Here is a 14039-nt window from a genome sequence, read left to right on the forward strand (position 1 = left end):
ACCACCTCTGTGCAAAGCAATGGCAATCCAGCGGTGCAGGGTGGGAAAAGGAGCTTTGCTGGTAGCTGGATCTGCTCACTTGTTAGGATGAGGAAGCAAGGAGAAGCTCTGTTTAACAAAGTTGCTGATATTACTTAATCCGGGAAGCCATAAATGGCAAAAAGTCCTGGAGAGCTAAACTGCACCACTCACAGGAGAAAGCTGCCATGAGACTTTCTTGAAGAGTAAAATGAAACAACTCAGGCAGGCATGGAAAAGAAAATAATCATCTGAAAAATGAGTAGGCAGGGAGTGAATGGGTTTGAAATGGCAGCAAAATCGGTAATTCCACCAGATGTGGTCTCTCTGTATGGGAAGCAGTCACAATAGTCCTGTCACTATGGGAGGGACTCTTCCTAATGCTATGCAGTGCACGTGCAGCCTCAGGGAGCTCCCTCATGTACACTTTCACGGGATGGCCACGCAAATGCTTTATTGTACTGTTATTTCTCTGGGCAAACAGACTGTTATTTGATTTTTGGTTCCAAGAGCAAGCTTTTGACTTTGGCTATTAGTGTCTGTCAGATCTGCATGCTTAGAAGAAGGGTGTTCCTGCATTTATTTGTGTGCATTGAAGGGGTAGGTATGTACCTCTCTACTAGTGAAGCTGTGGTCTGCTCTCCCTTTTACACCCCCTAGAGTGCCCTGAAGATTGGCCATGGAAGCTTTTCCTACTGAGTCAGGACCCAAATCACCAATGTGGAAATGTGGCATTTTCTAATTTAAACTTTGCTTGTTTTTTTTTTTTTTGAATGGCAGACTACTCCTTAATTTCCCACTAATCCTTCTGCTTGCTGAGCTCACTCTGTGCTGTTTCAAGAAGCCACCAATTAGGGACATTGCTGGTAATAGATGCTTGGGGGCTGGGGCCAGAATAAGAGCTGAAGTTGCCACTTCTCTCAGGACCTTGGGCATAATTTCTCATCACTGGGGTTTTTTCCAGTAAATTGGCTTCCTGGACTTTACAGTGCAGCATGGGGTATGTAGTTTGAGTTGAGGTGTGGGTTTGGTAGGAGCTGTGTTTTCCTTTCCACTCAGAGCCATGATCTGTTCTGGGTTCTGAGCACTGCCCAGCTTCACTCTTGGTCCCTGGCAAAGCCAGAGTGGTTTCATCAAGACTTGAGTTTATGGTTAAAACCAAGTGTATCTGAGCCTTTCACAAATATTGGTGATATTTGGGGAATCCTATGAGTGTCCCCTGGGATAGCACCAGGACATGGAAACTGCTTACTTTAGCATCAGAGATGGTGCAGGCAGCTTATTCTTAATACATAAGATAAATAGGCAAATACACTGAAATCCAGCTTTACACTTGGCAGTGTCTCTGATAAATCCACATGCTTTCAGCTCATCTTCTCACTTATATGTTGCATGAGAGAAAAATTTTGTATTCTCTAGTGTTTTCTCAAAAGGCTTTTGTGTGGAGAGTGACTCCATGGGGATTTTTCCTATCTCTGGCTGTGGGAGCTACTGCAATTGCTAAGGAACATCTTAGCAACAGTATCATTCCCTTGAAAACAAAATGCTACAGAATCCTACAGAAACTGTAGAATTTACTACAATTAAGCTGCTTCCTTAGAAGAAACTTGAAGTGTTTAAGAAAGAGGCAAGAAAGCAGTACACAATTTTTCCTTTTGTGTTTCTCCCAATACCTGGAAATGTTTTGACAGTTTTTCTGAAGATATACCCATCACCAGTCCTGCAGATCTGCTGAATACTTTGTGGGTTAAAAAAAAATAGGCCTCATGATTCCCATAGGCCCTCCAACCCTTTCTTGTTTCTAATTTCAAAGACCCTTTTGAGTGGGAAACAAAAGGTTAATTTTCTCTAGCTTGCCCAGGCTGACTTAATGTAACAGAAGGCAGCAAATTGTATTGATTTAGTGACATGCAACTGTCCAGAAAGAGCTATTTATACATTATTCAGGACAAACACTGTCATAATGGACAAACAGCAGCAGCATCTGGGATGTTAATGTCTACAAATAAGATTATTCTTTGAAAGGATTAGGACGAAGCATTTTGTGTAATTAGATTTCTCAGTTTTAGGAATGAATTGCCTTTTAGCAGTAAAAGCTGTCACTGAGGGAGCCATTAGCTCCTTATAACTGAATTAAATGCATAATTAGTGACATGATCGCATTAGGATTTGTTTCATTTTTAACTAATCCAGGGTGCAGGGGGGTGGTCTCTGCAGGTCAGCACAGGCCTCCTCGGCAGGGCCCGGCCTCAGCTGGCGAGCCGGAGTTGGGAAAAGTCAGGCGCGTGTGAACGGGAGCCGAGGCCTCGGCACGGAGCTCGCGGGGCTATTCATCACTGGGTGCTGGGTGACAGTGACTGATGGGCTCGGCCCGGGCCTGGCACTTTACCAGTGCAAGAATCATACGAGCCAGGGAGCAGAATGACAGCTGGAGCGCCGTGTCAAGTGGTGTAGAGACCAGAGCTATTAATAATCTGTGCCACATGATCTGTGCCGCCAGAAAACAATGATTTAGACATTGGTTAGAATAAAGATTTCACATTTAGTATGGAGGGACTAGCCTAGCACCAGAGGAATAAATCGCTATTCAATCAGCATGTATGAAAATAAGGCAATGAATACATTAGGGGCTAGCAAAAAGGAGGGGAGCGCCTTAGCCCCGGCCCAGCATGAATCCTGTTAATCAGGACTTCCTGAGGCTTCTGTGAGGGCATTAAGTGGCACTGGAAGTGCAACTCTTGAAGCCTATCACAAGTAAAAAAGCAAGGAAATTTTGTAGATCCCAAACTTCAGTGGCCTGTCCTCCTGGGCCTGATACACCCTCACATGGGCTGCAGATCTGTCAGATCACACCCTTCTCATCTCAAAAAAGCACAGCAGATGCTTTTTGCTAAGGAAATCCTTCCTGCAACCATTCTTCTGGTCCATGGCTTGGACAGGTGTATTTTTGCTGAGTTAAAAACTGTTTGGATAGCGGAGCCCTGAGAGAGGCAGTAAATGGAGTTACTTCTAGTTGGCTGCCGCTATTCCCCAGGGCTCAGCTTTGGGACCAATTCTGTTTAATATCTTTATCAATCATCTGGAAGAGGGGATTGAGTGTACCCTCAGCCACTTTTCAGGTGACTCTTGCTCTCCAGAAAAGATGCAGAAATACATCCTTAGACTCTCCACATCATGTACCATGAGGGTCAGTAGTGTAAGTGGGGAGGCTTGGTAGGTCTGCAGCCACCAGACTTCTGTTTCTATAGTTCTGCTTCAGGGTTTTTTTGTAATAGTTGGAGCTGTAGTATAAAGCAGCCTTAGTTCTGTCTCTCCTCTGTCACCTAAGTACCAGTAACAAGGCTGTTTCACGCATTGTACGTTTTTCCTATGCCCTTTGTTTATATACTTCCTGCAAATAGACTTAGATATTCCTCATTACTCTATGGTCTCTATACAGATATCTTAGTTTGACAGAATGAAGGTCAGAGCTCAAATTCTCAGAGAAGTTCTGGTCCAGGTACCAGCTGAAATACTTATGTTCCTTTCAGAGATGTGTTTTCAGAGTTTAAGTTTATTGAGACTATCTGGTTTGACTCAGGTAATCATCATCTGAATTCCCGTGACCCAGTTGTGTTTGTGATGTTACCACTGGTGTCAGGTCTTACTGAAGACCAGCTTTTGGTTATCCCAGGTGCTGGCTGCTGAAAAAACATAGTCCCAGCTGGAATAATACAACATCTTATTCCTCTGTGCTCCTTACCGTTTGTCAAGGAGTGTGATTTTAGGGGTGTAATGCAAAAATGAATATTGGCAGAGTGCAACCAGTATGAAAGTGGGAGGTCAGCGTGAACCTCAGAGTTGTTGGAAGAGCAGCAGAGGCACACTTGGGAAGGCCAGCAGGTGTAAGGACACATCAGCTGGTCCTGTTCCCCATGTTTGACTGTCACTGAGGGTGTTTTGGTGTCCCAAATTCTTTGACTTCTCCCTTTTTTTTTTCCCCTTCATTGTTTTCTTGCAACTGCTTTCACCAGCCCTGAATCAAACACTTCAGTGAGTGATAATAACTCATCCTCTGGTGGGTAGCTTTTTTCTGTTTGTGTTTTTTACAATTATAAATTGTGTAATCTGAGCTCTCACAGCCACAGCTTAAATATATTTGACTTTATTGCTTTTTGTTTTATGGAAATAAATTACTGCTCACATTCTGACATTTAAATTAAAGGATCTGCACTAAATCTTGTGTGCCATAATAAGAAATTAAGAGAGCTTTTTTTGCTAAACAAGCACAGCTGGAAGCCTCAGTCCATCAAGGACTCAGGTCCAATTAAGGCAGTTACAAAGGGGACAGGGTATTTGGTCCATTCTGTGCTTCAACATCAGTCAGCTGGGCCCTAGATGCCAACAGGGAGGAGCTTTCCCAGCCCAGAAGAGGTCAGCTGGGGAGGATTTCTGTCCATAGGAAGTGCCTCACCAATTTCTGAGGGGCTTAATTTCCCAGTCACTTGTGGACAGGTTCATGAACAGAAATATTCATACAACTCATATGTGAAGTGATACCAACAGGGGTTCCCGGCTCAGATCTGCAGCTCCCAGAGCTGCACAAGCAGACAGAAAAGCTGGTTTAGTAATGGCAAGCCTTTCAGAAATCACATATTGGGAAGTGGATAAAATGCCTCTTGGTTAGAAAGCTGTTACTCTGCCTGGGGGTGGTGATTTCAAGCTTCTCTTTGCTGCATGAAAGACTGAGATGCTCTGTTTTGTGCTTCCACAGAAAACCTGAGGCATTTGTGCAGTCCAGCCACTGCTGGAATATTTCATGTAACTCACAGTAAAACATGGGAAGCACTGCAGTTCCAATTACATTAAAGGGCACTTTTTTTTTCCTTTCCCTTCCATATTTTAACTTTATGTATGCCTTATTTTACACCAGTCAGGGTCTCTTTTACCCAAACAAGAGCAGCAATTTCTGTTCCCAAACGTGAGCTTCATTGCTAGAGCCAAATCCTAGGTGTTGGAGAGAAATCCTGGAAGGAGTAGGGCCATTGTGGCTGCTCACAGGTCCAGCTTTGCCTCTGCACCTGCCTGCCCTAAAGCAGTTTTTCTGTGTTAGAAGCCTGAATATGGCATGGAGTTTCAACCTAAGGAGACTGTACATTTCTAAAGGAAACATGAGTAAAAATACATCTTTTTCAGAGTTAATAGAAAACCAGATTTTTTTTTTTTTGTGGTGTCTGTCTTTTCTGGGCTTGAGTCCAAGACTAAATGTGAGCAAAGCTTTCCCTTTACTTGCTCTTTCCATCTGGACATAGCGACATGATGCAATCCTATGCATTTGGTGCCTTCAACACCCTGTGACCTGTGTTAGGAAGGGACAAGAGGAGCAGGAGACAGAAACAAGAAAAAGAAGAAAAAGGGAAATTAAAAGGGAAAAGGAGAAGGAGGAGAGAAAAATGGAAAAGGAAAAGGAGAACTGAGGTCTGAGGTGGGCTGTAATGCACTGGTAGAATTGCTCTATAGTAAGTTCAATAGTTGAAGTCAACAGGGAACTGTACTCTGAATATCTACAAGGCTAAAACTGGATGATTTTAATGCCTAAAAAAGCCAATCAGAAATATTTCAAATTGATGAAAAAATAAAAGGGTGAGTATTGTTCACCTGAATCTCCCCTTGCCTGAGTCCCAGGCATAAAATGAGTGCATTAAAAATCCTGTTTTACACAAGGACTTCACAGTAATGCTTGTGAAGGACTCAGGTAGGTATGATGGTTAAAAGTTGTACCAGAACTTGCCTGTGCAACTTTAAACCCAAAAATTCCTCTCTAGGGAATGACAGACTTTGAAAGCCCCTACTTTTGTGTGTGTTATGTAATAAATTGTATTGCAACCTGATATAAAGCAAGCAGTGCAATGTCCTTAAATTTTGATGTCAAACAAAAGCTATAATTTCCACGTCTTGGTGGAAAGAGGACCTTTGGGTTACACAAATGACACAATTAAACATGTCCCAGAGTGTTCCTGGGCATGGAGGCCAGTGGTGAGGAACAGCTTGCAACTTGGATCATAAATCCTCTTCGTTTCCAGGGCAGGGCAAGGCACACACATTGTTTACAAGCAATCCCAGGTATGGATGTGCATCCTCTGAAATTGCACCTGGGCATCTTTCAAAGTGGTGCTGGCTGGCATGGGCCAAAACAGTGTCAGAGAAAGTCAGATCTGTTTGTTGGGGTAGACAACTGCCTTCCAATGCCCAGAACTGTGTCCTCTCACTGTTTAATGCACCCACCTTGATGTAATCTCAATGTCTGGTTGACCTGGGTCCTGGTGGTCTGGCCAGGCAGTCATCCTTTAGCTTCAGTGAAGATGTTACAGTACTTTGGTTGATTTAGTTAGTCCAGAATTATTGTCTGGACAATCTCTTCTGTGTGCTTGAGTGTGTTCTAGTCATGCAAATTAGTGGCACAGGGCAAAATATAAAATAGCCATTAAAAGTCATATGGACCTGAGATGCAGTGTCAGGTAATCAGCATCACCAAATGGCATTGATATACTCTCATGAGCACAGAAGTGGCTTATATTTGCATATTTCCATTTAGTAGCTACAGGTACGCAGCTGACCTCCTTGCTTTTACCTCACAGTGAATTCTTCACATCATTTCATCTCCTCCTTCTTCCTAAAGGGGGAAAGACACACCCAATGTGCCTTAATAGCAAATACCTGTGACTGGGAAAATGAGTGGACCTGGAAGGAAGCCTTTTCCACCCTAGCCATTCCTGCAGAGTGGTCTGAAGAAGACCTTGCTGAGCTGCCTGCCCCTCCTGCTGCTGAAGCACTCCCTTGGTGTTGCCTCAGCTGCTGGATGGCAACAGGAAGAAATGTTACACCAAAAGAGGTCCACGAGTGACTTTAGGCTGTTCATGACTGTGTGGGGCCACAGACAGGCCCTGTGGGGTGCAGTGGGGTCTATGGGAGGGGCTGGCTTTGTGATGCCCCACAGCTCCTCCAGAGGGGAATGGGGCATCTGCTTATGTCCCCCTAACTGCATTATCGCCTCATGGAGGATTACATATTCCAAATCAAATTCACCATGTAAATTGATTTTGGTGAGGTAGTTCTCTTGTTTCCAAACAGAAAACATAGGGAAAAGTGATGAAAGTTGGGGTTTGCTTTCAAATGCTAATATACTTAACAACAAAGTTTAAAAGCTGAGTTATAAAGTGAAAACATAATGCAAAAAATAGTGTTTTCCCTCTCCAGCCACATGCATTGGAGCACTTAGAAAAAGCTTCTTCAAACCCATTTGGGGATTGAAGGAAATTTCTGTGGCCTGACGCTGAGGCGAGGGACACACTGACCTTCCCAAAGGTGACTCCCAAGCGCTGGCTGGCTGGGGCCAGCCCAAACCTCTGCCTTGCTCCCAGCTGCCACTGCTGACAATGGGCAGCCGGAGCACGGCCTTTGGCTCTGGCGTCCCGGTGGTCAGAGTGGCATTAGGGATCAGCAGTGATAATCCCTCGTCCCTGTGGAGAAGGGAGGAAGGCAAAGGGAGGGGTTGCAGACTTTGTGACTTTCTCATACCAGAATATGCTTTATTTTTCCTTTACAAGACTGCAGCAGATATTTTTATTTCTGTCCTAGGAACAAGAAATCTAGTTTTAGTAATTGATGCCACATTGAAAAGAATAGAAAGCTGTGGCATGCTACAACTTTTCTTCAGAGCAAGTGATCTAGATCTAATCCCCTCTGTTTCATCTGAAAAAAACCACTTGCCTATCCGAACATGAGAGTAAATTAGCATGTGCCTATGAATACTAATGCTGCATAAACTCTACTTTAAGCCTTTAGAAATGAATAGCACCAAGATAACTAAATGGGAAGAGGCAAATTCAGAAACAGCATTAGCATTGTCCTTAGGTACTTTGAAGAAAAACGTTTAACTTTGTATCAAAAATATTAAAATCAGAGGCTTTGCAAGCTGGAAAGTGACTAAAAAAACCTTTGTGTCTAGGTTGATAATTCAAGACCCACATTTTTTATGCCAGAGAATAGCTACCAAAGGTGCAATTGCTCGTGCAATTGAATGTGGAGGTTAATATTTTATCCTGTTTAACCCAATCCAGACAGATTACTTTTTTGAAGGGGGAAAGGAATCTTTCACTATAGTGAGTACTGCTTTCACACTTTTTTGCAGATCTCTTATGGGTGGGCTCAGTAGCCTTGTGGCAAGCTAGTGCATATATAGGAAACAAGCTTTCACCTCTCTGTTTTCACAACAGATCTGGAGGTGGAGGAGAGATTGTAAGGGGGTCTTAGGGCACAAAGGACATCATTTAGTCACAGAACCATAGTATCCCTGAAAGTAATGATCCCTGTTTATCATCTGGAAGGCTGCTTAGGTAAAATTAGAGCAATGCTTTTTTTCTCACTGGGAATCACAATTACAGAAAAGTTCCACAGCACATAATGGGGTCAAAAAGCATAGGAAATGTTACTGTCTCACACTCTTGAAAGGAAGAATAACTAGAAACAGCTGAATTGGGATAGAAGTCTTGTTGGGCATATAGAATCCATACTCTTACCAACTCTGACAGCCACTGCATTTTAAGCAGAGAAAGGATGTGGAGGGCAAGCGGGGAATGGGAGCACAGAGAAGTGAAGTCCCTTGTCTGAAGTCACCTAGCAAGTCAATTGCACAGGCAGGAACATGGAAATGTGGGTGTACCTTCATTCTTCCCTTCAGTTGTTTGGGATTCAAGGCTATCAGGACTGTTGTGACCCAACAGGAGGGAAAGTGACGCTCCCGTTGCTGCTCAGGCATAATGCTCTGTGTGATTTCCTTCCCTTCTCCTCATTCTCTGTGCTCCTTACATGATCCACGTTCTTGTAAGTTTGCTATTTCGAACAGGGTAATGCAAGAAAATTGTGTCATTGCAGGCATTGCTGAGTATCTTGGGAGTGATTGAGACATTCACCTGCACTGAGCTGGTCCAGCACACCCCTCCCACACTTACATGCCGGGGTCTCCCAATCCTGGATGTGGCATTTACTGTCTGTGTGCTTATGTGACTGAAGAAAAATCAACCCCACCAATCGTGTTAGCTGGGTCTCATCAATACCAGAGGAGAATGGCTGCATCTCTGTTACTGCAGGGGAGAATTGCACATTGCTGAGGTCAGGAGCCATGTGAGTCGAATTTCAATGATCTGCAGTGAATGCTGAAATAGATGAAGAAGCCCATCCAGAAAACTGTAGTGTAAACAAATGGGTTATCAAATGCATTGTAGGAAAGGAGAAAAAGGAGGAGTGTGTGTAGGAATTTAGAGTTGTGACATTGCAAGTGGCAACGTAATGCGTAAGTCGCAATGTTGTGTGCTCCTCTGCAATGTTTTGTGCCCTGTCAGTACCTGTGACGTGAAGCTGCCTTACTGGCAGGGTTTATTACAGGGGGCTGATTGCCCAGACCGGGAAAATCTGTCTTTAGAGAGAAAGGAGAGAAGAGATCTCTTTTTTCCTCTCCTCCCTGAGGGCTTCACAAACAAGTCTAACAAGATCAGTCTCCTGCCAATAAAACCAGTCCTGGCTGATACGCAGGCTTGCCTGTCTCAAACCACCCCTGAGACGCTTAACCTGCTGGGTTGCCTCTCTGCAGACACCTGGGCAGCAGCAGACTAAACAAACAGGGATTCTCAACTGCACAAAACTTGGCCTCTTTCAGCGGGGCTCCCATCTGTTAAAAAGCCATTGTTTGAGCAAGTGTTCAGCTAGCTGGGGAGGCAACGCTCTTGCATATTGAGCTGCCCCTGTCCCCCATAAAAGTCCTCTTTAGCATTTTCTTTTCTCCCCTGTTTCCATCGACTGATTTATTCATTGGTTTCACCTCTTCTCCCCTCCCCCTGTGGTTCATAAGGAGGGCCTCGTTGTCTTCTGTACCTCGGGGGTCATGTCTTTTCAGTCACTGGGACAATACCCGCTGCTGGCATCTGCTTCCAGATCCAATCAGCCATATTGTGATCACATCCTGCCAGAGAATTGTTCCTTCTTTTGCTCGGCTTTGTTGCCAATTTCATGCCATGTATTGCTCCATGTTTTGTGCTTCATGAAGCTGTCACTGGCATAAAAGTGGCTTGACCAGGGTCGTAGTAAAAGGGGTGGGAATGAAACATCCACCAAAATGTTGAGCAGGCCACCCACGGGCCCCACGCACTCAGGCACACACACACACGCAGGCAGGCATGCAGACATGCAGGCGCATACACAGTATCCCACCCTGTGGAATTGCCATCCCGCTGAGCTGCTTTATGCTCTGCCGAAGGAGCGGAAACTTTGACAGGGAGCTGGGAGCTGTGACTGGTTTTTTTCTCCCCTAGTAAAGATCAAAAGCAGATAATTTTCTTGATATTTCTGGAGGATCTTGGCTGCCCTTTATCAGATAAGCTTTAATAGGATCCGAGCATGAATCGCAGAAATGGTTACTCAGGCAATTGAAAATTAGTCTGAGTCGTTAGTGGGTGTCAGAGGGGAAAAATTACCCTTTGAAAGGAAATCTCATGGGAAAATTGCATCAGTGACACCTGTCACTCCATCTTCTTGCTTCCCATTCCGAAAGCCCTTCTAGAAGTTACACCAAGATCTGCTGACCATCCTCTTTGGTGTGGACTTGGATGTAGTTTACTGAAGACTGAGTCTTATGATGCTTTTAATGTCCACTAGACAGGGACACAAGCCCAAATTGCTAAGCAGAAAAAGATGAGCCACCTCTGTGAAATCAAAAGCATGCTTGCACAATGGCAGAGAATTTGGCTCAGTATTCACCATGGCAGAATTATTTCTTTCCTTGCAAAATTCCTGGAAGTTAAACAAAAGTGAATTACATGTTTGTTTAGATATAAGTAAGTGGGGAGTGTAAACCTCTCTGCTTTGTTCTTGGTTTTGATTTATCTTTTTGCATGTTCATTTGTTGTGGGCATTTTTTGTGATGTGCCAAACTCATCTGATGCTCTCCTGTGTACACCCAGCCTCCAGTTGCTGAGCACTGGGAAGGTTTTTTCATGTTTGTCTCCTGCCTGTCAAAGCACCCAGTAAACCTTGGGGAAAGGACTCATCCCTTCCAGAATACAAAGTGAGTCCAAGCAGGGTCAGGTGACTTCTCAACTCTCCTTCTAAAGGGGAACTGATTCCCCATTTCCTTTATTTTAGCTTGCTGCTGTCACTTGCATTCACACTGGGTACCACCTTCCCATGCTAATAACCTGATGGCAATCAATAGAGCTGTTCATGGAAGGCAGAGAAAGGAGAGGGATATGCTCACCCCCCTTTCTCTTTATGCCATGGTGCTTGACAAGTGGGTTGGGGAGCAGGGCCAGGCCCATGCTTCCCAGGAGCGGATGCTAGGCACCAGGGAGCTCTCTGCATGGAGCCAGTGCAAGCTCCTCTCTGTGTGCCCAGAACTCAGTCTGCTTCTTTTGGCCCAGTTTATACCATCCAACTACACAATAAATCCAATGAGGGCACCCCATGTTCCCTTCAAAGGAGGAGCACCTCGAACAAAGGTTTTGTTAGACCCTCTGATCCTAATCCTGTGTCAGGGAAGCCAGCGGGTGATTAGGTACCAGGTGCAAAGGCAGAAAGGTTGTGCTCTGATTGTCTCCTCTGGAGCTGGTGCTTCTGAGTAAAATCCTGCCAGTGCTGAGAACTTCAATATCTTGGGATCCTCACACACAAGCTTCCCATCTGCAGAGAGGTGCAAGCAGGAAGTGTGTGGGAGAGGAGAGGGAGGGAGGAGTGTGTGGGGAGAGGAAGAGGAGAGAACCTGTTCCACTCTCAGTGCGCTCCGACAAGCTGCCTTTGGGGTTCTCACAACCTCTCTGGAAAGTTTCATGGTAGGGCCTATAATTCCTGCAGCAACCCATGGTCCTCAGCGTGCTCTCACAATCTCTTCTCCAGAAGTGCCCAGTTTTTATTTATGTTTAAAACCGAGCTTGAGCACTCCATGAGAGAGGCAGTGAAAAGAGTAGGAAGGCAAGGGGCAGCTTTGTGAGAGTGTGTGTGCGAGCGCGTGTGTGGTGTGTGCATGCGTGCGTGTGTTAAACAATTTCATGGACATCTGTCATGCACAGTTAACTTTGCATTGCTGCATTTTAAGTTGTAGGCCCAGGCTTGGCCGTCAGTGATAAAGTAGCTGGCAGTTTTCAAAAAGCTGCTGGATAACAGAGCATGAATCATAAAACACACTACTGTGTAGCAATATCCAAGTTCATTCAACGCAATGAAACCATGCAGAGGACCTTTATTCCCAGCTAATTATGTGGAAACGCCTAAGACAATAAAGCATCTGGTGGTCTTTCTTCCCCATTTCAATTTTTCTCAATATTGTGACAGGAGAAAGCATTGTGCCTTTCCCAGGGTAGTTGCTGTGAAGAGGAGTAAAAGCAAGGGTCAGGGAAGAGCAAATAGATGAATTTATAACTTTCTTTTTATTTATTCCTTTCTCATTGTTTCTCTGGAGATTCTTCCTTCAGGGCTGTATTTTCAAACCACAATTCTCACTACACTCTGCCTGAATACTTTTTTTTTATAATACCACCCAAACTGCCAGGCCCTGCTCTGTTCACTCTCTTTTTTCTCCTCTCTTCCCCAGACTCATCCAAGGGTTGAAATCCAAGTCTGTGATCTCTGCTATGATCTCCTAGCTATTAAAACAGAACCAAAAAAAATTAGAAGCTAGAAACAAGTAGTGTTTTCTGAACAAGGAGAGAAAGGGTTTGATTTGGAGAGCATTTTCAGTAAATTTGGGACTTCTTGTAACAAAGGCTCCATGTCTCTGTCAGGTTCATTTTCTGTAAATAAAATAAAAATAAATTTTCTAACAGAAAAACTTGAAATAACCTCACAGAAAATTATTTCTGCACTACAATTTACTTTTAAGCCATCAAATGACAACACCCTTTAAACTCTTTCTCCCCTGGCTCTCAACCTATGGTACTCGTTAGTGAATACATTAAAAATGTCTCCTAATTCTTTATTTGAGCACACAAGCTTGATTTTCACCAGAATGCCCACCTTGATCAGACTATAGAACATTTTTTTCCTTGTGGGACCAAGGCTGTGAGGTCAAAAGAAAACAAATTAGCCAGGTTCAACATATTGTACAAGGGGGTTTCGATTTTGAGAAAAGGGTAAGAGAATTATTTCCCTGGTTGCTGATGAGGTGTCTGACTTAAAGTAATACCTTGTAAGTGTTAAAACAGATTTTGTTTTGTTTGAATAATGATAATTACTGCTGTCCTCTGACAAAAGCTTCAGGAAGAGTCTGATTTGGATCATTGCTCGGCTAAGACCTCACCTGCTTTGGCAGATGTAGTGAGGCTGCCTGGAGCTCCCTGCATAGGGAGTGACTGCTCTGAAATGTTTAGTAGATGCTAACAGTCAGATGCTCCAGGAGGCAGTTCATCCCCATACCAAGACAAATCTTCCAAAGGGGTAAAGTGCAAAGAAGCCTGAAAACTCAGCGTAGGCTCATCTCTTCTTTTTTTTTTGCTTGCTTTGCAGTATCATACAGAAAGGACAACTCAGTGTTAAGTAAGTTTAAATGAAAGAAATGATGAAATTGGAAAGAGAAAGGTAAGTAATTTCCCTAATTAGCTATGATACCTGGCATCTTTCCTCAAGAGTAAATATTCCACAGATTTCAGACTGTATCCTCTTTTTTGGGTATTCTCCACTGCCACTGTGATATTTAAAGACTGTGCAGCAATCGGCAGTTTAGCCTCAAAATACACAGAAGTACTTTTCATCCTCATGCTTCAAGTATTTGCAATTTGTACAGCACAGAATGAGACTCAGCTTCACTGTGAGAAAATGAACCCTTGGAATGGAGCTGTGCTGGCAGAGACCAAAGACAGCATGAGATACAGAGAATATTCAGACTAGGAAGATTTGTACTTACCATGGATTTAGGGGAAGTAGAGGTGGAAGTGTCAAGGAGGAACTCCTAACAGACCAAATGTTTGGCAATGTGTGGAGCAAGTAGGAGGAAGCAGGAA

Source organism: Geospiza fortis, unplaced genomic scaffold (genome assembly GCF_000277835.1).
Source record: "Geospiza fortis unplaced genomic scaffold, GeoFor_1.0 scaffold11, whole genome shotgun sequence".
NCBI lineage: Eukaryota > Metazoa > Chordata > Aves > Passeriformes > Thraupidae > Geospiza > Geospiza fortis.